The 25,849-nt window shown below is 42.1% G+C and overlaps 1 protein-coding gene across 12 annotated transcripts in view; it reads right to left on the bottom strand.

Moving 5' to 3' along the window:
• Positions 1-25,849, bottom strand: part of CCDC91 (coiled-coil domain containing 91) — a 345,954-nt gene that overhangs the window by 307,361 nt on the left and 12,744 nt on the right. Inside the window, exon 1 of one of the 12 annotated variants that reach the window (XM_039500899.1) lies at positions 8,566-8,583. The exons of the other annotated variants lie outside the window; for them this stretch is intronic. The gene's annotated coding sequence lies outside the window, so the exon portion shown is untranslated. Of the gene's footprint in view, positions 1-8,565; positions 8,584-25,849 lie in introns of those variants that run through there. 12 annotated transcript variants of the gene reach the window in all.

Consider the following 25,849-nt stretch of genomic DNA (forward strand, 5'->3'; position numbering starts at 1 on the left):
CTGAATGATCATGACGACAACTCTGCTATCAGTTTGGAGGACACATTGGTGCTCTGATCAGTTAGGATCTCCTTGGGTATCCCGACCCAAGTGAAAACCTTCACTAGAGCTCCATCGTGATGTTAGGGGTCATAGCCATGCGTAAGGGAATGGCCTTGGTATCGCATGTCACATAATAGACCAGTACGAGGATGAACCAGTTCCTTGTCTGACTCTTTTCTAGTGGTCCCACCAGATCCATGCCAATTCATTCAAATGGTACGCCAACCCCAGGGAGAGGTACAAGGAGGGTCCCTTTCAGTCCAGCCTGCTGGCATTCAGGGCAGGAAGCACAATAGTCCCTCGCCGCCTGGTATATGCCAAGCCAGAAAAACTGGCAGGCTAGTCTCTGGAGAGTCTTCTCTCTACCCAAGTGTCCCACCCAAGGTACTGCATGAGCCAAATGCGGAAGGCTCCAGCGCAGGCTCCGGGACATCAAGAGCTGTTGGATGACTTCCCATGTTTGAGGAGCCTGCACCACTCAGTAGAGGCAGTCCCCTCAAATCTCAAACCGTGGCCCTTGTGAGGGGTGAGGCGTATCATCTCTCTCCTGGTCTGGGGTCGCTGCCTGCTCCCAGGCACGACTCAAAGATGGGTCTTTCCTCTGTTCCTGTACGAAGTCCCTATCACACTCCAATTCCCACTGGGCATCTTCAACAGGGTGCTCTGTACCTGGGGGGGGGGGACTTGGTGGGCGGCTCAGGGGGTTGAGATTGTCCTTCTTTGGGGTTGGGTTTCCTGGAGTGGCCGAAGAGTTCCCCCACTGTAAATCCTGCATCTCCTCCTCCGGGAGAAGGTCAGCCGTAGCCTCGCAAGATTTCCTGAAATTCCAGCCAGTCTCATCCCAAGACCACGGGGTAGGCTAGCCTGGGAGCCACACCGACTTGGAGGGTTTCTTCCCAGCCATAGATCTCAAGTCTTATCCAGGCAGTGGGGTAAGGCTGTATATCACCATGGATACACTGAAGTTGTATACTTGTCCCAGAGAGTTCACGATCAGGAATGATTCCCTCCCGAATAATTGTCTGACTACAGCCCAAGTCTATTAAGGCTGTTGTGAGGACTTCTTCCACCCGAACTGGTACTATGAGTTTTTCCGGACCCTTTCTCCTGGCCTAAGGGCCAGCTATGAAGACCTGCCCATAATTACAATCCATATGTAATCCGAAAGTGCCCCTCTTGGCAACATTCCCATCCCATGATTGTTGAAACCCCAAGTCCCAGGGTCTGCCTTCAGTGGACTCTGTCCCTTCTGAGAGTCTCCTTCCCTGTTGGTCTGGGTCCAGCTGATCGGGCACCAGCGTTCGAGGGTTGGGGGCTTAGCTGGTGGTCAGGGGAGAAGTTGTGATTCTCCTGGGTCTATTTTGCAGATGCTCCCCCCAGCCAGTTCATCCCTCCTACTCAGATTTCCAGGCTTCCACAGCCATCTCTCCGGCCCATCAGCCATCAAGTAGTCCTCCATTAGTTCTACAGCCTCTGCCAGCATCATCAGCCGATACCACAGTACCCACTCCTTCCCTCCACCCAGGAGGATCTGGATAAACTGCTCAAGGACAACAGTCTCCACTACTTGAGTCCCGACCATTTCTCTGCCTCCAACCATTGCCAGGCATTGTCCCTCAGATGCTGGGCTACCACTCGGGGCCTAGTCCCCCGCAGGTACCTTTGTTGGCGGAGGCACCATCAGTACGTGTCGGGGTTGATTCCTGTCTGGTCCAGGATGGTGGGCTTCACTCTCTCATATACAAGAGCATCTTGTGGGTCTAACCCCCAGTAGGCTGCTTGGGGCTGGCTCCATCAGGTAGGGCACTAACAGGGTAGCCCAGTGCTCTGGTGGCCACCTGGTGGCGGTGGGTACCTGTTCGAAAGTCACCACAAATGCCTTGGGGTCATCACTAGATCTCATTTTTTACAGTCATATTGGCAGACCGGGGGAAGAGCTCCCAGGTCCTGTCCAATTGGGATGGGGTTGGGCGCATCAACGCAGCCATTTGCTGGATTAAGTATTCTTGTTGGGTCTGGTGCTGGATAGCCAACTCTCAAAGCAGCTGCTGCTGCTCCTCCTGATGCTAGGTCATCTGGAGTTGGTATTGACTAGCAATCTGCTGCATCAGCTGGGCCTGCTGTTGCTGGGTTGCCTGCTGCTGCTGACTTTCCAGCATCCATTTCAAAATCTTCTCAGTCTCCATCTTGGGCAAAGCGACGAGTAGGCAGGTGACGGAGGGTTATCTAATAATAATCTCCTCCCCCTGGGGCCATTCAAGCAGGGCCCGATCACTGCCTGCATTCTCCACCACATGTCGTGGGGTATGCACACCCCGTCCCCCTTTCAGGGTGGGGCAGGGTTGTGATACCACCACTGTTACAGTCTCCCAAACCGCCTTTAGGCTGAAAGCGGCCAGAGTCACTTCCAGCAGCCCTTGCATTTGGGGCAGCGCAGTCTAGTGGCCAGAGTCAATTCCAGCAGCCCTTGCATTCAGGGCAGCACGATCTAGCAGCTAGAGTTAATATAACCACCCTCAGGCACGGGGCAATATGCCCCAGTGGCCAGGGTCCATATAACAGCCCTCTGGTACAGGTAATGCAGCCCAATGGCCAGAGTCAACGTTGCAGACCCTAGGCACAGGGCAGTGCGGCCCAATGGCCAGTGTCAATATAACTGTCTTCGAGTACATGTCATTACTACCCAATGGCTGGAGTCACCATCGCAGCCCCTGGGTGCGGAGCAGTGAGGCCCAATGGCCAGTTTCCAGGGAGGATGAAGGGGCCATCCCTAAGGGTGGCTGCCTGGGTAGGGAGATCCGGGCCTACCCGACTCTACCAGGCCTCGACCCAGGGCCCTGACAATTGCGGAGTGGTCCGCCACTGGGTCAGCGGGGATTCCCACCAAAACATGCTGATGTGTCTCGGGTGGGAGGTACCACTCGTTCACTCTCCCTAGGTCACTTCCTACCACGTTTCCAGGCACCATAGTCCATTGAACATCAAGGTTCCCAGGCTCCTCAGCACGGGTGACTCCCTGCGGCTCCGTTGGCCACAGCCATCGGGTCTGGCTCTCAGGGTTTCCAGTTCCTGCAGGCAAAGGCTGTGATGTCTCTTCGGCTGGAGCCTCTACCCAAGGTCCTTCCCCTCCAGCAGTCAGCCTAGAATGAGCTGGCCTTCTCCTTTTTATATTGAGGCAGTAGCTGGAGAATGCCCAGCTCAGTCTGAGGGGCAGGACTTCCGCCGTCCATAGTGTGGCATTACCCCGCACTGGACAAGAGGGGGTTATGCACACTCCGTCACAAGGACCAACAGATGACAAAGTGTAAATCCATTCCACTCTGCCAGATCAAATGACATTGCTCTCACCCCTGTCCTGGCTTCTGACATGGGGAAGAGGAAAAAGCAAAGGGAGAAAGAGGTTCTGATAACTCCCTCTAGGGCACACACTGGCTCCCCTGCCGTCCTCTGTAAGACAAGGAAAAAGAGTGGATATCTCCTCTATGTAAGCACTAGGGAAAAGCATTTAACAGGGAGTTCTCCAAAGAAGATTCAGAAATATAGCAACCTGCCTTCTGTGTAGGCTGGTCCTGGAGGTGCTGCTGAGGGCAGGAACTTGGGCATAGCTATAGCATGTGCATGAGGTATAATTGAAGAGGAAAGTACTAGTGCATGCATTGGAGCAACTTTGCATACTTGTCTGTGAGTGAGGGGTCAAAGAGAACAGAGAGAAATTGGATATTGTGGGATAAAGCTCATAGGAAGAGATGTAGGATATGAGGAAGGGGTAGAATTGTGTTTGTTTCCCCACCCACCAAATATCATTGCTGTAAACCAGGCAGATATTTCATTTTCTCATCAAAATCTATGGAGAACCAAAAGAGAGAGAATATAGCTTTCTTCTGCCCCATTAGAAGACAAGAAAGGATCCTGAGTCAACATCTAGTTCACAGAGGCAGCTGCTGCTGTACTTGATTTAAGAGTAGGTTTCCTGAGGCAGAGTTGTAACTTGTAGAGAAAAGCAGTCTAAACCAGCGGTTCTCAACTGGGGGTCCAGGGCCCCTGTGGTGCCACGAGCAGGCTTCAGAGAGTCCACCAAGCATGGCCAGTGTCATAAACAGATAGTTAAGGGTTAAGGTCTCTTTTACCTGTAAAGGGTTAACATGCAGTACCTGATGACCACCTGACCAGAGGACCAATCAGAGGAAAGATAATTTCAAATCTCTGTGGAGGGAAGCCTTTGTCTGTGTTCTTTGTTAGAGTTCTCTTTTTGGATCTAAGAGAGGCCAGACATGTCTCCAAGTTCTCCTGGAGTAGTTCCTACTATTCAATAGTGAGTATTAATTAGAAAGGCGGATTAGTCTTATAAATTAATTTCTACATTTGCAATTGTGTGTTTGCTGAAGGAAATTTTTTATTCCTGTTTGCTGTTACTTTGCTTTTACTGAGAAAGAAAGGAGAGGGGATTCTCTCCAGAGATTGATAAGTTTAGACCCTGTATATTGTTCTATTTTGGTTACAGAGACAGTGACTTTCTTTTTATTCTTTAATAAATTCTTTTCTATTAAGGACTTGGTTGACCTTTCCTTGGGTGGATTCTCAGGGAAAGGGCAGGGGGAGGTATCCCTCTGTAGTTAAGTCCCGGTATCTCTCCTAGGAAAAGGGAGGGGGGAGGAAGCAGGGGGGGAATGGTTTATTTCTCCTGGGTGTAAGAACTCCATGGATTTGGGGCTCTTGGGATCCCCTAGGATTTTGGGGAAGGATTGTGTCCCAATCCAAGTACCTGATTGGGTGGTAGCAGCTTTTACCAGATCTAAACTAGGATTTTTAGTTTAGAGGGAAACCAGTGCAGGTCCCCATTTTGGAACCCAACAGCTCTAAGTGGGGGTGAGACCTATGACAGCCAGCATTAAACTTGCTAGGGCCCAGAACATAAATCCAAAGCCTTGCTGTGCAGAACTGTAGTCTGGGGTCCCAAACCCCACCAACTAAGGTTGAAGCCAAAGCCCGAGCAACTTAGCTTCACAGGGGACCAGGTAATTGCCCTGCTTGCTAACCTTTAACTTTGATATGCAGAAAAATTGTTGGTATGGCACAGGTGAGCTGTGGAGTTTTTACAGCATGTTCGGGGGGCCCCAGAAAGAAAAAGATTGAGAACCCCTTATCTAAACCACCTTCAGCTCAATCACGTGTCACTTTTCTCCCCATGCCAGACCACACACCTTGGCAAACGTGGGACTCCACGTGTAACCATTAACACTCAAAGGCCGACATCCTGCATAAAAGTAGCTTCAGGAACTACCATAGTGGCAGTTTTATGAACATTTCATCTGTTCAGCCATGAAGAGAAAGGCCTGGTTTGGGAAGTTCCAAGTTTTCAGATTGCTGGAATATCTGCTGCCAGGAGTAACAACTGTAAAAGGATGCAGATGGATTTAAATCCAGAAGATTAAATCTTGACGAAAGTCATGCCCTTCCTTCACCTGGCCCAGATCTCATCAGCCTGTCCAGTCTTAGAGATTCACTTCTCAGAAGGCAGTAACTTATTTTCTATACCTATAAAAGGATCCAAGATGAGACAATCTATTATTCCAGTAGAGCTCATTTCTACAATATCACTAGACCCAGTTCTTGAACAGTCTACATGCACCTACAGACAACTCTCACTGTGTTCTGCTCTAAAGGAACCTGGATTGAGCCAGTGTAGATCAGGTTTAACTTCTCTCCAAAGTGCCTCAGTCATCACAATCAATCACTCTCTTAAATCATCTATCCAGGATGAAAGATAGAATAATGAATTAGAAATACTTCTCAATATTCTGGAAGCACTGCTCACAGTTCCAAAGCTAAAGATGAACTTAGGATGAGCTTTTCACTTAGAGCAATAGAATCACCAATATGTCTCTTGTGACTGAAATATGGAGAGAGACATCCCCGAGCTCAAGTGTTGCTTTTAAAAAGTCACCCTAGTCCAGTGGTTCTCAAACTTTTGTATTGGTGACCCCTTTCACACAGCAGTGTGACCCCCCCCCTTTATAAATTAAAAACACTTTTTTTTAATATTAAACACTATTATAAATACTGGAGGCAACACAGGGTTTGGGGGCAGAGGCTGACAGCTTGCGACCCCCACATAATAACTTCGCATACCCCTGAGGGATCAAGACCACCAGTTTGAGAACCCTTGCCCTAGTCCAAGGTAAAACTGATTTTCAAGTCCCCATTTAACTGTCCCATTTCTGGGAAAGGACCAAACAATTTACTCCAAGTTCTCTGAGGAAAATTAAACAGTAGAAATACCTTACACATCTTAAAAATAAGCATTATAAATTTTTTCAAGAAATATTTCTGCTCAGGGCAGATTTGATTTAAATCAATTTGATTTAAATCACTAGTCAAGAAGACTATTTAATCATGGATTTCTACATAAAAGTGCATTCTTGTTGGTTGTTATAACTTTAATACATATTCTTCACAACTCAGAGATAGATGTAGGTTTCATTTTTAGAAGGTTAACACTATACATTTTAAAAGTGAATTATTTTGAAAACCTTTCAGGTTAGTTTTACAGCTATATCAGAAAATGAATGATTGTTTGGTTATTTCATTTACCAAAGGTAATTGAAGCAGATATTTATGAAGTCATTGGGAGGTGAACTATCTCCAATTCAACAGGTTAAACATGAATATTTGGAGGATCTTCTTGCCCTGATGTATTAGGAGAAGAACATCACCAGACAGACATTTACATTGTTTTATTTAACTAAAACAACATTATGTATTCTGGATTTTTTTCTTCAACAGCAAACATATAATATTTTAACAAAACAAGCATATGAATTTTTGAATTTAGTTAAACATTCAAGTTTTTTAAAATCAGGTTTGTTTTTGTTAAAATTATTTTCAACTAAAACAGCTAAATGAAATATAAAAAAAAAATTTAATCGACTACGTCAGCCAGGTCAACATGAGAAACTTAAAATATTGGCTTCTGTAGTTAACTCAGTCCTCTTCACCTTAATTTTTCTGTTTGTTCATAATCTGGAAAAGACAAACAAGCTTTCCTGCTTTTTCAGGTCCCAAACGATTTCTCGGTTTGGAATGAATTAGTCCAAAGGAAGAAAATATTCTTTCTACACCAGCAGAAGAAGCTACTGCTGTTAAAAGTCAGATTATCACTTCAACAGTCTCTGAATCCAAGTGCTTTCATGACTTCCACCAGCTCACTTTCTTTAAAACATCAGCAAACATATATTTCTTGAATGGTTCACCCTTAGCTCAGAAGTTAATTATAGCTGGCATTATGGAGGGATGATTGCTGGATGTACATGTCATACCAACTCCTCTTCTTCAGCAGTTAAGGTTTGACACTGGTACCTAGCATTGAGAATATTTGCAAGAAAAATGAGCTGGAAAGACTGCTTGTCCCATTAATTATTTTTTTTAATGCTTGTAATTTAACTCTGTCATTGCATATTTCTCTTTTTAAGATCTCACTCAGTTCCTTCCAAATTTCAATAGCGTCAGCTATTTCCCTGCATTTTGTTCAAGGTTACAGAAACAGGTTTCAGGGTACTTAGCTTATATTCAACACTTCTCTTAAGACCAATGTTGAACTTTTGGCAGTAACAGTGCCATCTATTTTTTCACAATTTTGTTCACAAACTGTCATCAGATTAGGCCAGTTCTTGATATAGTGCTCAAAACAGTCCACTACTGAGTTCCATCGCACGTCTTGTGGGAGAGTTAGCTTGGTTCCTCCCATTTTTTTCAGAGCAGCTGCTGCAAAGTGGTTGTTACAGAAGTATTTTGCAATTTCAACAACATTAGCCTTTATTTCTGGAACTCTGAAGTCTTTGACTAGGAGGTGCATCAAATGAGCACTGTGACCATATATTAGCAGCTTGGTACACTCTTCACTTTCTTCTAAATAATTTCTTCTCTTCTTGCATACATTTGCAGCATTGTCTGTGACCAAGCTGCATACTAGACATTTGATTTTTTCCCAGTCTGTTGCATAAACAAACCGGGCAATTTTTTCATCAATTACCTCTTTTTTTAATCTGCTGGTTCTTATCACAAACTTATCTATGGTTGTTTCTGGATGATGGAGGGGGTTTTTTGTTTGTTTTTTTTTTTTGCTACAGGTGATACACTGTGTCTATGTGACATACATGATGTGACTGAAACACTATCATTGGCAGATAACTCTGAAACCACAGAAAAGGGGGATAGTCTTCAGAATCCTGTATGTTGAGGATGGATTCTTCTAAACAAAATAAGTCAATGCAGTTTAGTTATTATTACCATACTGCTCATTTAGTATTACTCATTGCATTCACTGATACTCAATACTATTTTAAAGGTGAAATTGTAAAAAGAAAATCTGCCTATTTCAGCTATTTATTTTTTATCACAACTGCATGTAAAATGATAGTCCCATAGAGTAACAACTATATTTTTTGCTCAAACGTAAGAATTCAAGAATAGTCCAGAAAAAAAGACAGGCAGTAGTTAAAGTATGAAATAAAAGAGTTTACCAACCTGAAGATCCTGCATGTTCAGACATGTTCCTTTCATCATCTTCAACACATCTTCCTCCTGAGAAGGAACACTTCTCATGATGTTGTTTCATTTGGGAAACCAGGCCTTGCATTTCTTTGTTGCCATGCATTTTGCATGCATGCCTGTCTTACCCATGGGTAGAGGAACTTCATTAAAATATTCCCAAACTGGGTCTCTCTTACAGCCTGCTGCCATTTTAGATTTTCCCTTCTAGTGAGAGAATGGTATGGTAGATTTCAAATCAATGAAGTCTACACTCAGAAAGATCTCAAGACTTCTGGAATATGCTGCTCAAACAGTTTAACTTTTGTTTCTACTTCTACTGCCTGTCCCTCCCTTCTCTCATTTATCTCCAGACGACTTCTCCTTGTCCAGATCTATTCCACCCCCAACAATCTTCTACTCATTTAACTTTTTGAAACTTTACACTTTTAAGAGAGGTAAGGGATTGACTCTGTGTACACAAATCTGCAGAGGGACAATAGGGTTGAGGTCTGTTATTTTTCACCTCTCCATTTTATTTATTTAAAAACATTTTTGCTGTCAACAAGCATGTTATCTCTGGAGACACAAATATACAGTTTGAGAAATTGAAAAACTAAGCATCTTTGGTGGTATCTTCTAGACTGAGCTCTGAGTCCCATTGGGTAGATAGAAAGATTAACCTAAATACTCTATACAGAACTTCCTGAACCCCATAAGATTAGGTCCCTAATCCATGAACTATTGGAACTCATTTACAAAACTTTTCTTAAACATTACATGGAATATATTGTCTCCTACTATGGAATTGGAATTTATAATCCCTGTTCCATGATGAGATATCTTTGAGCTATAATGTATCTTAATTCAAACTAATCTTTAGATATGCTTTTTGAGGAAAAAACCTTTTTTCACAAAAATCTGATTTAAAATAAAAAAAAATCCAATTTGACTTTTTAAAAATATATATATATATATCCATGCAGTTTCTGCTTCCAAAGCATAATCAGATTGCACCCCCTACCTGATCTGAACAAGATTCAACGCTGGTTTTGCAGTTTTATGAAGTTTTGATGCAGGTCATTGATAGTGTTGAGGACCAGAAAGCATCTGGATATGTTTCTTCTACTTTTTTGTAGGATACTGTGTCTCTTCATCTGTTTATTATGGTCCAATATCCAGACTTCAGGTGGAAACGTTGAAGCTGTAACTGGCCATACTGAAGTTTGTGGTCTAAATCTCATAAATCGGAGTAATCAGCTCCCTAAATTTTCTGGAAAAGGGCATTATTTAAAAGAAATGTTGACTTCCAGAAGAATGGAAGCAGACTTTGTCCAGGCTGCAACAGCAAAATCTACTTTCAGGATTTGGAACAAGAGAGATGATCTTCCACTTTAAACTGTTAGTACTTCCCTGCATCTGTCCAGAGTCAACTTGCACTTCGGTTTTTCAGACACAAGAGCACCATCTTGTGGACAGATGAATATGCGGGCAGAGAGGAGAAACTGCGTCTGCAGAGCCTCCTTGCTGGAAAGGAGAGGATCCCTTTACTGCCCTCAGCGGAGAAGGAGGTTGCAACTGCAAAATCCTACTGATATATTCAATAGGGGCTTGCCAAGCCTCTAGTAAGAAACCTTGTCTTCTGGAATCTGGAAAGTATCAACAGATCCCATCACTATACATTTCTTTCATTAGAGACAGAAAAGCTTTCTAGCCAACACAGCCCTCAATTGCAAGGCCCAGCAGGTCTCAAACCTGGGCCCTGCAGAGCTGCCAGACAGCTAATTTCCACACTCTGCCACTTAGCAAGATTCAACCGGCAGTAGCTTCATGGCTCCTGATTGGTTCCCTGCCCTACATAAATGCAAAGAGAATTCCAGAAAACATCCAGCCAACATCATGGATCTTCTGTAGCTGCCACAGTCATTCCTACTTTCTGCTCTTGAGCTCCTGGCTTCAACTTCATGTCGATTTGGACCACACCTCAACCCTGAAACCTGACTAGGCCTCCGATTCTTGGTGTCGACCTCTGCCTGGAAGTTGACTATGAACCATCTGCTACCCACTGCTTCAGGTTTGACCCTGCTCTGATCACTGGTCCTGACTGCACTCAGCAGTATTCTGACAGTTTCCCGGACAACCCTAGCCCAAGGGGAAGGCCTACCCTGTGGGAGCAAGGAGACAGCAGACCAATCCCTAAATGGCATGCCCCAGAGTGTACTTACTGGGCTGACCACTCCCATGAGGCGCTCCCTATACTGCGAGCCCAAGCATTGCAGCTCACAACAGAGAACTAATCTCTGCATAGACAATTAGCTCCATGATGAAAATGTGGCACTGCAGGCTCAACTAGCATAGCACACCACAGGTAACCAGAGCAAGTGGCCTGGCTATGGGATGACAAAACTGTGCTCCGGGCACACACTGAAGCCACACACCCAGACCCATGGCCACCAGTCCCCCTCCCAGAATGTTTTAATGGGGACCAACAAAAATTCACGGAGTTTCTTAACCAGTTTCTCCTGCTGTTTCTGCTCTGTCCCTGGTCCTATCCCACCAATCAGGAAAAAGTAGGACTCGTTATTAGTCTCCTGACAGGAGACATGTTGGACTGCACTTTTTCCCCCGCTCGAATTAGAAGCCCAACACTATCTGATTGGAATACCTCCTTCCAGGCATTTTCCGCCATATTCAATGGCCCCCACCATGCCCACTTGGGGGATACAGCTCTGAGCAAACTCCAGCAGGGGCAGGGAATGGTCTTCACCACCACTGCTCACTTTCAGCAACTAGTCTCTGGCATCAAGTGGAATGAAGCGGCCCAGCTCTACCAGTTCCAGTGGGGACTACATGAGGACATTAAGAATGATGTAGCTCATGTGGATGCCCCAACCAACCTAGATGCTTTTGTCAACCTCAGCACAGAAACATCAGCAACAGGCTCCAACAGTGGAAAGGAAAGGAAGGGATCTGTGCCACCACCTGACCACTGGTCTTAGGTACCCATCTCTGACCCAGAACACAAACCCATGCAGCTGATATACCTGCTATAATGTGACCACTGAGGAAAAGGAGCACAGCATGTCTCTACTGTGGAGGATCCAGCCATGCTGTCGCCAATTGCCTATCATGAACTTCAGCATGACAAACTCCAGCACAATCCAATTTGGGAAAGGAACACACCCAGAGTCAGTAGAGGGGGTAAGCCTGAGTGAGTGCCAAGGTAAAGCACCTGCCCTACTCCTCACAGATATTCTCTCAGGTCTGGGTCTGCCTCCATATCCCAAAGGAGCTGTACTGGATTCCCCCACAGTGGGCACTAGTGAATTTTGGGGCAGCAGCCAACCTCATATACACACAGAAAAAAAAATGTGTGAACAGTAATATCAAAGTTTATTTATATGAGTTATGTAATAACACAGAAGTTCACAAGTAAATTAACACATCATTCCCTTTAACAGAGTTTTATAGCTTTTGAAACAGCCAGACTTTGTTTAAAGAGAACTTACACTAAAATTATAGAGTAGAAAGCAATCCCCTCTTGGCAACGGTGAAAAATAGATAGAACATTCAACGTCCAGGGAATAACTACAAGTAGAGCAACATCTTCTATCCTCACCAAGTTAACTGTGTGCAATTCTGTAGTCTTTATTAGGCAAACTTCCCATTGAAGTCAAAGAAAGCTTTGCTTGAGTAAAGACTGCAAGATTAAAGCCTAAATTCTTCAACAATAAGCACTAATATCCATTCATTTACACCTGATACTAATAATAAAAGCCATTACATATAACAATCAGTTGCACGCAGTTACCATATATAAATTAAATAAATGATTCTTCTGTACAGGCTTTAATTAACAAATGTATTTTTAAAAATGACAGCACTGACCTCCATTCATTTGCTAAAATATCAGATTTTTTATTAACTTTTTGAACAGATTGCAACTGCTTTCCTTCAATCATCAGATGTAATACTATGAGCTGTTTCCATAATCAAACCACTACTTTCCACAGACAATTATTGCTGGCTACACAATTTACCGTACATGCAAAAATTACCTAAGTCATTAACATCTTGCTAAATTTTTTTTTTTTTTAAACACACCACACACCACTTCTCCCCCATACCCAAAGTATGTTAATTCTTTTTAAGATGTTGCCCTTTTTGAAAAGGGAATTCAAGCCCAGCCCATTTAAGAAGACCAGCTCATATTGTAGTCTGGATATCTGTCACCAAGATACTGAATGGGAGCTGTCTACCAAAAGATTAAAGCTAAATTCAACTATGCACATTGTTGGGTTTCTCCCTATTAATTATTATTATGGTTCTGTAACTCAAACCTAATGAGGGAACAAGGACTTCATTAATAAGAACTACACAGTAACCTCTACTGCAATAAAGTTAAACCAGCATTCTATCGTTCATCAGTTTTACTAACTCCAGATGTTTCATAATCATTTACAGTTTAACCTGGTTAAATATAGATTTGTGTATTCTTCCATAGGATCTAATATTCTTCCATACATCAAAAATATTGACAAGCGTTTTAAAATAAAAACTGCCATTAATTATCTAAGAATTTAAACCAGGAACTGTAATTTCACTTTGTGGTATGAAAAAACTTACTGTTTATGAAAAGTCAAGTAGATGTTGGATTGCTGTTACACAATAAAGGTCTTTTAATATAAAAATGAGTTTTACTTCTATAACAATCTTATAGATTTCTTGCTTTTTTAAATTATTTTAAGAAAAGAATGACTCAGGAGATAAAGCATAATTTGTTCCATGCCTAATTTCTAGGTCACTGTTTTATATCCCATGTAGATCGGTAGTGACCAAAATACTTACCATTCTTTGACCACTCAGGCTTCTGAAGATGAAGCTGGTGCTGTCCATTAAGTTTCGCTAATAGGCATTCACATTATAAATGTATGTCCTCATGACAAAAACAATTGCAATCCACAAATTCTTTGCATAATCTCAAAAGGGAGGCAAAGGTCTGAATTAACCTTCTAAATCCTCCCTAGATTTAGTACCGCAAGAATATTTTAAAGTATATCGGCACAGCAATATCTTTATGCCTGTAGAACATGTTGTACCCCTTCTTAGCTATTAAAATATTTCATTTTCTTGTGCCCTCTATCTGGTATCTTTCAGCTGCATTTCTTTTTTTTTCCTCCAAAAAATGAAATTAAGTAGCTTTATCTCAGTGGTCCCCAACCTTTTTGTGACCAGTAGCACATTCATGTCATCAGAAGAGCGTGGCGGGCGCCCACAATTTTTCAAGGCTTATTTTGTATTTGTACATTAAATAATACAAAAAAAAATATTATATAATATATGAATCCAGAGAGAAGCAAGAGAAAAGCCATGAGGACAGAGAACACCGGTGCCTGCAGCCCTGGAATACTCTGTCCCCAGCAGGCGCAGGGCCCCAGATTCTCTTCTCTGCTGGGCACTAGGTGGGCCCCGCACCTGCCGGGGACCGAGAAAACCAGCACCTGCAGCCCCAGAGTTCTCTGTCCCCGGCAGGTGCGGGGCTGCAGCTTCTCTCCGGCTTAAGCCGCGGCCCTGCACCTGCCAGGGACCGAGAACACCAGTGCCTGCAGCCCCAGAGTTCTGTCCCTGGCAGGCGTGGGGCCACAGCTTCTCTCCCCTGCTGGGAACTAGGCAGACCCCGCACCTGCCGGGAACAGAGAACACCGCACCCGCAGCCTGAGTTCTCTGTCCCCGGCAGGTCCCCTGCTGTGCATTAGGCGGGCATACATAAATGCTATGGTGCCCGCGGGCACCACGTTGGGGACCACTGCTTTATCTTATCATAAAAATATACTTTTACAAGATTTCACCATGTACATTACATGAACTTTCTGTATTCTGACATTAGTAAGTGTTGCTAATTATGAAAAGATTATTTTCTTTGCTTACCTGCTTGTTAATAGTGTGGAAACAAACTTATTACAGTAACATCAATAAACAGGTCTTACAGAATAGATATTCACAGATTCATAGACTTAAGGTCAGAAGGGACCATTATGGTCATCTAGTCTGACCTCCTGCACAATGCAGGCCACAGAATCTCACCCACCCACTCCTGTAACAAACCCCTAACCTATGTCTGAGTTATTGAAGTTCTCAAATCATGGTTTAAAGACCTCAAGGTGCAGAGAATCCTCCAGCAAGTGACCCGTGCCCCATGCTGCAGAGGAAGGCGAAAAACCTCCAGGGCCTCTGCCAATATTCCCTGGAGGAAAATTCCTTCCCAACCCCAAATATAGCGATCAGTTAAACCCTGAACATATGGGCAAGACTCACCAGCCAGCACCCAGGAAAGAATTCTCTGTAGTAACTCAGATAGTAAGATAGTTAAACAAAAGGGGATCTACATATTCTAAAATCTAAAAGGGAAACAGTCAGCTTGAAAGTTAGTAATTTTAAAAAATTAAAGAAGATTCAGCTACTTCACTTGCCTATGAATCTGCCAACCTGCCTATTTAACTTTACAATCATATTAACCCATTTTAAAAAGTCTCTTTCCACTGTTGCTATTTGAAAGACTCACATGAACAACAGCAGAAAGTGAAGATCCAGTCCTGCAGTTATTTAAGCATTCGTGGAGTTCTACTTATGTGAGTAGCCCAAATGAATTTTATGAAACTTCTGACATAAGTAGTTACATGGTTTTGTAGGATCAGGGGCTAAGCAACTATTCAGGGACAAAGAATACACACAAAGTGCTGTCAAAAAAGCCAAAAATCACAAAAGAAATATATTTTTCTCTAATGGTAATCTTAAATCTTGATCCTGAAAATACACTGAAATCAATTGATTTATAAGCATTTACAGCAGTGGGGGCTTGGGTGTCACTTATAGAAAGTAGGTAAAACGTAACTCTTATTCTTAAGGTGACTGAAGATCTTTACAAACTCCTACACCTTTTGAAAACATATCCATATTAACTAAGTAGCCTTACTGCAAATTAATGGTAATTAAATCTGCATAAGTGCTTCTAAATTTTGATTCAGGATAACATTCCTGATCTTAACCAAAATGAACAAAAATACACTTGCAAAGTAGCGTAATATATTGTCTAAAGGAAAAATAATTTAAGTTTCCACTGCAACGGTTAGAAACCTGAGAAAACTGTAAATAGATTGGCAATATATTTGACAAAGCATGAGACTTCACGGAAACCAATAGCTGAGACTAAAATTCAGTACTTTCTGCACCAACTTGTCAGAAGTGCCCAAAAACTAGGGGGTTTGTTTTGGTTTGGTTTTGGGTCGTCTTGGGCCAGGATACTCATTTTACCACCAGCAGCTTATAAAACCAAATGCAAGTAGACCATGGTCTGTGTATCAGCACAGAAACAACTTTAGAAGCTCTGCATTATTTTCATTTTAGAAGTTGCATCCTATGGAAAGTCCATTTAAAAGCTTAACTGGCAAGTGTACGCTAAAATATTTTGTTTTCCTTCAAAAACTACACCAGATTCCAACCCACAGAGACAGGATTTCCAGTTTATTTCTCTCTACCACATGTACTAAATCCAAAATTATAACATAGAAAAGCGTTGTTAAAGTTTTGCAGTAACAGTAAACCTAGAGCAAAGAAATTTACTGTAAGACTCTGTTCCTGATAAGTTTAAAAAAAAAAAAAAACCCCACAATTCTGTATCCTACAGTAAATACAAGATATTTTAACTGGGAAATTAAGTATTTACCATATAAAGTTTACCTATATTAAAAAAAATCCATAGGTAATACTATTCTAATTTTCTTTTCTAAAATTACCCGGTAATTAAATCAGTTCTAGCAATGTATCCATCCTTTGAACGGAACAATCACTAGTACCATCTTTCATGAAAAAAATTCAACACCTCAAAGTTTCAACAACAGTATATGGAATTTTGTATTGTTTCCTGGAATGTGATAATACATTTCTTTTTTCTGTTGTCAAACATTCTAAGGAAAAGTAAGAACTGGGTTTATTGTCATCTACCATTACATTGTACTTATTTATTGGCCACAGTTACTTCAGAATCAGTGATTCGGAGCCCGTTGAAATCAATGGGAATATTTTTCCATTCTCTGGATCAGTCCCCAAGTGTCTTTTTCCCTGTAATATCTATAAATATTTTAATATCCCAATTCTGTGATAAACCAACTACTAGTTAAAAAGATGTGATTTTCAGATAATTAAAAGTATTTTACAGAAAAACATCTTCACTATACCAAATAGTAGATTTTAACACAAAATCAGCATTATAATTAAGGGTTTGAGGTGTATTTTCCCTAGTTATTCTCATATTAGTCGCCAGTTATTCTCCTATCCCTAAAATGACTTTAATAAACTGTACTTACATTCTTTACAACAGACTAAATTGTGGCAAAGTACTGTGCAAAAATCCTACAGCCAATGGAGAAGCACAGGATACAAAAAAAAAAAAAGAAAAGAACTAGATGAATTCATGGAGGTTAGGTCCATCAATGGCTATTTGCCAGGATGGGCAGGGATGGTATCCCTAGCCTCTGTTTGGAGGGAGGGATAGCTCAGTGGTTTGAGCATTGGCCTGCTAAACCCAGGGTTGTGAGTCCAATCCTTGAGGAGGCCACTTAAGGATCTGGGGTAAAAATCAGTACTTGGTCCTGCTAGTGAAGGCAGTGGGCTGGACTCGATGACCTTTCAAGGTCCCTTCCAGTTCTAGGAGATAGGTATATCTCCAATTAATTATTATTATTAGAAGCTGGGAATGGGTGACAGGGACTGGATCACTTGATGAATACCTGTTCTGTTCATTCCCTCTGGGGCACCTGGCATTGGCCACTGCTGGAAGACAGGATACTGGGCTAGATGGACCTTTGGTCTGACCCAGTATGACTTTTCTTATGTTCTAATGATCTACTCTTCTTCTGGCTCAAACACCTACAAATAAGCCATACTACAGGCCCTCTGCAACAGAACCATGGAGGAGTGGCTCCACAGTGGAAAAATGCTTCCTGAATCCTGACTCAGCAATGGCATCTATACATCACATCATATCCACACACACAAGTTTGCCTATTTAAAACCAAACAAATTTATATGCTCTTTTAGTGACTTCTAAATAGTATGGTGAAACAGATAGTAATGGGCACTACAGCAAACCTTGAGACAAAACAGACTTCAGCCAACTTCTAAAACATACTAAACTTTTAAATTTCTCTCATGTTGACAGGAAGACAGCTCCAGATTGTAATGTAGATATGGGCCCTGGTTCTGGGTTATCAGGTGTCTATCTCATTGGATAGAATCTGCCACCACCAACCAGCTAGCAAAGTACTAGCCAAGTTGAGAACCTTATCAGCCTCCTCCAATAGATGGCTATTAGGACCAACTCTCTTAGGTTGTTTAGAAATTATGCTGGAAAGGCACAAGTGAGCTTCTCTCCCCCATGGAGAAAGTTCTTCATAATTCCCTGCATAGACCACCAACAGCTTGCTGTTCAGAAGCAAACTCAGATCAATATTTTGTAACTACTTAGCCGCTTTAATCCATTATCCTCAGTGCCAGGAACCATTCACTTATTTCTGGCTGTCCATTATCATAATTTTCCTCTCCTGCCAGGTGCATAGCGACTAGCAGGTTTAGAACCATCGGATTTCTGTTTGAAGAGAGTACTAGACTGCAGTCTCAAGTCCCAGTCACCTCCAACTGAAGTAAATGCAAGTTGGATCCTGTCCTTATGTTATACTGAGCACTCTTGAAATCAGACACAGAAGTGTAGGCTAACTTCTTTGCAGGTGCTTTTCCTTTGCCTAGATAAGATGGAAGTCAGGATAACATATCTGAGGGAACAAAGAGTTGAACTTTATCTTCTTTAGCCTTTGAAAGATCATCCTCTATCAGATTTACAATTTGATTATGGTAGCATCTATGATGGGCTAGGCCGTTTAAGTAAAGAATGTCCCAGGTTCTCACAGACTGAGACAGACAGAGGTTAGGAAGGGAGAACAACTGTTTTGTGTTTATATATATATATATATATATATATATATATGCAAGCCAAATAAGATTGTCTGTATTTCATGTCTCCCTATATTATACAGCTGATCTTCAAGCTTCTGCTCAACTTCCAAAGGTATAATTAATAATCAGTGTTCTTCACTGGTGGTGGTAACACTGGAAGCTGTAGCATAGATAAGACTTGGATGTTCTTACCATCATGACATCTAATCCTAAATGTCATCCATACCATAGCGACAAACAGTGGATCTACACCATTGGAGAATTAGGTCTAAGTCTGGTAGCATACATGAAGCTTTGCAGAATCCACAAAACCATCTATTAATTTTGTCTGGATAAAAGCTCCAGAAACACAAGGGAATGAAGAGGAAGAAATAAAAATATCAATGTTCACTATTTTTAGTTTCTAATAGATTACAGAATTAAAAGCTAAAAAGAGACTTAGAAAACATTAAAAGGGAACACTGTCCATTTAATTTTCATTAATCATACAAGGCATTTTCATTTTTCAAATATAAAAAGGGCCACTAAGTTGTATCTTTCAGCCTTACCTTTTATTTTAAACATCCAGTTATATATCTAAGGGAAAAGAGTTCACGACAGCTGGCAGTTCCTCCAGGAGACAATATTAAAAGCACAAATGCAAACTGTTCCAATGCAAAGGCAAGACAGGAAGAATAATAAGAAACCAATAGGGCTCCATCAGGAGCTTTTTAAATGACCTGAAAATCAAAAAGGAATCCTATAAAAAGTGGAAACATGGACAACTGTTAAGGAGGAGTACAAAAGAACAGCACAAGTATATAGGGACAAAAATCTGAAATTCTAAGGCACAAAATGAGTTACACCTTGCAAGGGACATAAAGGGAATAAGAAGAGGTTCTTTAAATACATTCAGAGCAAGATAAAAAGATAAAGGAAAGTGTAGGTTCTCTACTTAGTGGGGAAGGAGAGCTAAAACTGATGACACCAAGAAAGCTGAGGTGATTAATGCCTATGTTGCTTCAGTCTTCACTAAAAGGGTTAATGATGACAGATACTCAACACAATTAATATGGACAAACAGGGAAAGGAATGCAAGCCAAAAAGGAAAAGAATGAGTTAAAGAATATTTAGGTAAATTAGATGTATTCAAGACAACAGGGCCTGATGAAATTCATCCTAGGGTACTTAAAGAGCTAGCTGAAGCAATCAGAACCATTAGCAATTATCTGAGAACACCTGGAGGACAGGAAAGGTCCCAGAAGACAGGAGAAGGGCAAACATCGTACCTATCTTTAAAAAGGGAATCAAGATAGACCTGGGAAATTATAGACCAGTCAGCCTAACTTCAATACTTGAAAAGATACTGGAGAAAATTATTAAACAATCAGTTTGTAAGCACCTGGAGAAAAATACAGTTTTAACGCATAGTGAGCATGAGAATTTGTCAAGAATAAGCCATGCCAAATCAACTTAATTTCCTTTTTTGATAGAATTACTGACCTAGTGGATGTGGGGTGGGAAAGTAGTAGATGTGATATACCTTGGTTTCAGTAAGGCTTTTGACACAGTTCTGCATGACACTTTCATAAGCAAACTAGGGAAGTGTGATCTAGATGAAATTATTATAAGGTGGGTGCCCAACTGGTTGAAAGACCATACTCAAAACAGTAACTATTAATGGTTTGCTGTCAGATTTGGGATAATATATTTAACGGGGCCCCGCAGGATTAATTCTGGGTCTGATACTATTCAATATTTTCATTGACGACTTGGATAAAATGGAATAGAGACTATGCTTATAAAATCTGCAGATGACACCAAGCTCAGAGGGGTTGCAAGCTCTTTGGAGGACAGGTTTAAAATGACAATGACAAATTGGAGAACTGGTGTGAATTCAACAAGAAGAAATTCAATCAAGACAAATGCAAAGTATACTTTGCTTAGGAAGGAAAAATCCAAACGCAAAACTACAAAATGAGAAATTACTGGCTAGGTGGTAGTACTGCTAAAAAGGATCTGTTATAGTGAACCACAAACTTAGTATGAGTCATCAATGTGATGCAGCTGCACAGAAAGGCTAATATGACTCTGGGGTTAACAGGAGTTTTGTATGTAAGACAAAGGAGAGACTTTTCCTGCTCTACTCGGCACTGGTTGATGCTGTATGATTGAAATATGACCATTTATATCAATGATGTTGCACTGTTAGACAATTGCAAAAAATCTTGTATAAAGTATGTAATGTAAGGTGTCAATGGAAAAGTTGTGATTTACTAAATAAGATTGTCCTGTTTATATGTGACTGAAATTATAAATATTGGCTATATACCTATATCACCATTGTTTGTTCGTTCCTTGGGTAACAGCCACAAGGTAGTTTACATCCAGTCTAGCCAGCACATTGTGAATGGACTTTTCGAGCTTGAGAAGTCATTCCCCCCGTAACACACATCTGATATCTCTTCCTGCTGATGCTGCAGCCTCCCAGGGGACAATGGCTACTCCCTGTGAGGCATCAAGCCATGCAAGGACATGTGATATGCTCATGTGACCCTGGACTCCATCTTGTGCTTGTAACTTTTCACAGACTGGACAGTGAGGTTTGTTTGAAACAAAAAATGTCCAGGCACATGGCAAAGGGCATAAATGACCACTGGAATAGCTACATTTTGTCTTTTTCCTCCTCTGATTCTCTGGACTGTGGATTTACAACTAAAAGGAGCATACTGGACTATGGACTGAGGACCTTCAATCTTTTGGAAGTTACCAAAGACTTTACAAGCCAGCAGTCTCTATAACTTCACTGCTACAAACCTGATATAAGAACATTGCCATTATCATATGTATATGATCTATTAACCATTTTTAACTCTCTTCTTCCTTTCTTTTATTAATAAACCTTTACATTTTAGTTACTAAAGGATTGGCAGCAGCATGATTATTGGGTAAGGTCTGAGTTATATAGTGACCTGGCTTAATGGCTGATCTCTTGAGATTACAAGGTCCAGTATCTGGGTCCTGAGATAAGGGCTGGGATGCCTAAAGAGACTGCTTTTCCGACTTCTTGTTAACCAGTTTGATGAAACAGAAGTTTACTTTTGTTACTTGCTTGATATAATCTTATGATAGAATAACCACCAGTGAGTCTGCCCTATTTCTCAGCAGTTTGTCCTGAATCTAGCATTCTCAGCTATGACCCACTAATGCACAAGGACAACTGGTGAGGCCTCAACTGGAGTACTGTGTCCAATTCTGGGCACCACAATTTAGGAAGGATGTGAACAAATGGGATGGAGTCCTAAGCAGAGACACAACAATGATAAAAGATTTAGAAAACTTAACCTTTAAAGAAAGGTTAAAAAACGGGTCCTGTTTAATTTTGTGTAAAGAAGACAGAGGGGACTGATAAATCTTCCAATATGTTAAGGTCTGTTATAAAAAGGACGGTGATCAATTGTTCTCCATTCCCACTGAAGGTAGGACAAGAAGTAATTGGGCTTCCTCTGCAGTAAAGAAGATTTAGGTTAGATATCAGGAAAAAAATTCTAACTATAAGGGTAGTTAAGCTCTGGCTTTCAAAGCAGGCTGTAGAATCCCCATCATTGGAAGCTTTTAAAAACACGCTGGACAAACACCTGTCAGGGATGTTTACTTGGTCCTATCACAGCACAGCAGACTGGACTTGACTTCTTGAAGCCCATCCAGCACTACCATTTCTATGATTCCATATTTACAAGAATACAGTAACTCCTCACTTAAAGTCATCCCACTTAACGTTGTGTTGCTGTTACGTTGCTGATCAATATGGGAACATGATCGTTTAAAGTTGTGCAATGCTCACTTATAACGTTGTTTGGCAGTCGCCTGCTTTGTACACTGCTTGCAGAAAGAGCAGCCCATTGCAGTTAGCTGGTGGGGGCTTGGAATCAGGGTGGACCAGAAGCCCCCCTATCAGCTCCCCGCTCTCTTAAGTTCCCTGTACAGCAGCTGCCCAGCAGACTACCAAATGCCAGTTCAGCTGTCCCTCTCCCAACTGCCATGTGCTGCTCCTACCCTCTGCCTTGGAGCTGCTCCCGGGAGTCTCTTGCTTGCTGTGCAGGGGAGGGGGGGGGGAAGAAGGGGGCTAATGTCAGGGTATCCCCCTCTCCCTTACTCCTGCCCCCCCCCCCACTTACCCCTTCTCCATATAGAGCATGGGGGGAGACACAATAGGGCTCAGGACAGAGAGAGCTGGCCACAGCTGCTGTCTCAACTTAAGTGAGGAGTTACTGTACTAGTTTACTGAAAAAAAAAATCCTCAAAGTCCTCTCTCTTCCTCTTCCTATATTAGAATCTTCTTCAATTGTTCTAATACAAGTCCAATCTAGCAAAGGGAATTCATATGGGCAGACTGTAAACACCACACACAATCTATCTTCAGAATAGGGGGCTTAGATCATAAACTCTTTGGGGCAGATGTTTCTGTATCGTCAAATAGCATGCTCAAATATGGTGGGAGACCAGTAAATCAATCATCTAATGTAATATTTAATAAAATAACTTAAGAACTTTTTTTTTTGCCTAAAAAGGAATTACGCAGATGGTGAAAAGTGCTTGACTGACAGTCCAGAAGACTGAAGTCCTTCTTGTATCCACAGAACAGGTGCAGAGTTGGAAGTGGCAGGACTAGCTTCCTCACACTTTTTCAGGGTTAACCTGGAAGGACCACATGCTATTGAATCCATGCCATGCCATTGAATCCGTGGCCTCTCTCTTGTGAATGTCAGCACAAATGACAATTATAGTAGTGATATCTGTGATACTGTCATCTCACAATCAACTCATTTTACATGAGAGAGTGGTCACTAACAAACTGAGCTGAATTCAGGTCAGTGACTTTGAGGTGAAAGATTTTGTATCTACATAACGGAAGTCCCCTCCTTAAAAACGTTCATTAAAAATGCTTGTGATGAAAAAAATTACAAACACTACCACTGCTATTTAGAAAACGTTAGCCAGAGATACCATATAAAAGACAGATGGTAAGAAGCCAACAGGTCTCCATTCTTTGTCATTTTTATTTCATTGCCCTAGCTGAAAATCCTACCTCAACACCTCAATGTGGCGCAGCTGTGACCCTGGCTGTTCAATAGCGATGATGGCAGAGTGTATTCTCCGTCAGGTCTAACCATGCTATCAAGGTGTCGGACTGTCAGCCCAGCGAGAGGGTTTCTTCCTCTGCAGAGGGGTGTATAATCCCTCTCTGAGGCTGTAAACTAGCTAAATTGAGGAGGTAAACGTGCCACTGACAGCCCAGCCACTGGGTGGCTGAAAACAATGGCTAAAACAACACAGAAAAACCAAGTCTCAGTTCTCTGCACGTCCCTCGATCCCCACTCCAGAGGCAGTGAGGCAGTCGATCAATGAGAGGCTGAAAAGAATCTCAGGTGCCAGGTTGCCAAAAGGAAACCAGACAACTCTCTCAGTGTGCACTTATAACTGCAGAACACTGACGAGGGAGGAATCGATAAACCATCTCATGGAGGAAAAGGCAAAAACAGCCTGCGATGTGATGGGTGTTTGCGAAACACAACGAAAGAAGGAGATGGCGGTCAGCTGGAGGGATGGAAGCACGGTCATTGTAGCAAAAGGAGAAGGCACGAGGACAGTTGGAGGAGTCGGATTCATCATAAACAAGGAATGGTCTTTGAAAATTGTCTCATGCCATCTAACATCATCGTGTATCGGGGTGCTCCAGATCTATGTTCCCACAAGTGCATGCAAAGATGATGATGTGGAAGAATTTTATCAGAGTTACACATATACGATTGTGATGGGAGATTTTAATGCCAAGGTTGAAAGAGGGAGAGAAGGCAAATAGTTCATACGAAGGTACGGTATCGGAGAACAAAATGCACGAGAACAACTAGCTATAATGGCAGAGACAAGGAGAATGTTCATTGGTAACACCTGGTTCCGAAAGAAGGCCAACAGAAGATGGACTTGGATTGCACTGAACATGAAGACAAAGAATGAAATTGATTACTTTCTGATCAATAGACGACGCATCGTGCAGGATATTTCAGTAGTGCCATCATTTAACATCAGTAGTGATCATCGCCTACAGAGAGCCAGATTCACACTCACTGTGAAGGTGGAGAAAAAGGCGCTGTGTATGGCGAACAGAAGGCACCAACTGATAGCTTTCGATGAGGAAATCCTGAAGGAAAACATTTCCAGGGAAGATTGGAGCCTCCTGGATGACTGCAATTACCATTATGAGAACTTCAGCAATAGACTGGAACGGTACGTGAAATACCAAAAAGAGCTAGCAGAAGAATCTCGGATAATATAAAGACCTTATTGGAGAAGAGGAGGAAAATTAAAAGAAATGGCAGTGACAGGCTTGAGTACTCCCTTCTCTGCAAGCTCATATGAATGAAACTGAAGGAAGACGTCGAAAAATTTTGAACCGAAAAGCTCCTAAAGGCTGCTGAAGATCATAAAAGTCTCAAAAAATGCAAACAGGAACTGGTATTGTATAGGTCATCATTATCGGCTTTGAAGAACAAGGATGGAAAATCAGTAACCGACCGAACAGAGATGGAGGCAATCTGTAGGGATTTCTATACCCAGCTCTTTGCATCCCATATACACGTCCCAATGCCATCACTTCAACAAACCAATGAACACATAGTCCCGGTTCTCATCAGCGAAGTCTGTCACACAGTCCATCAAATGAAAAAGGGGAAGGCTCCAGGCAAGGACGGTCTGACAGCAGAAGTGCTTAAGGCGGGAGGTCAGGAACTCTGGAAAGCTCTCGCCCAAAGGTTCAGCCGTTACCTGGAAATCCAGAAGATACCGTCCAGTTGGAAAGAGTCCAATACCATCTTGCTGCATAAGAAAGGCGATCGAGAAAATCTAAAGAACTATCGCCCGATCTGCCTGCTTTCGCATGTCTATAAGTAGTTAACAATAATAACAAATCGACTGTTGCGAAACCTGGATGAACAGCAACATAGAGAGCAGGATGGTTTTTGAAGAAGCACAATAGACCATCTTCATGCTAAACCAACTATTAGAGCGTTCAAAGGAATACAAGTTCCCTTTGTGCATTGCCTTCGTGGACTATTAGAAAGCGTTTGAAACCATGGAGACTAACGCCGTTCTTTAAGTTCTTTCAGAACAGGGCATCAGTGCAAAATATATCACATTATTAAAGTAAGCGAACTCTGGCTGCAGCACGGATATATTGCTGTTCGACACTCCCCTCCTTTCTCGATGGGGATTCGGTGTGAAACAAGGAGACACA

The sequence above is a fragment of the Mauremys reevesii genome, linkage group 1 (genome assembly GCF_016161935.1).
Source record: "Mauremys reevesii isolate NIE-2019 linkage group 1, ASM1616193v1, whole genome shotgun sequence".
Classification (NCBI taxonomy): Eukaryota; Metazoa; Chordata; order Testudines; family Geoemydidae; genus Mauremys; species Mauremys reevesii.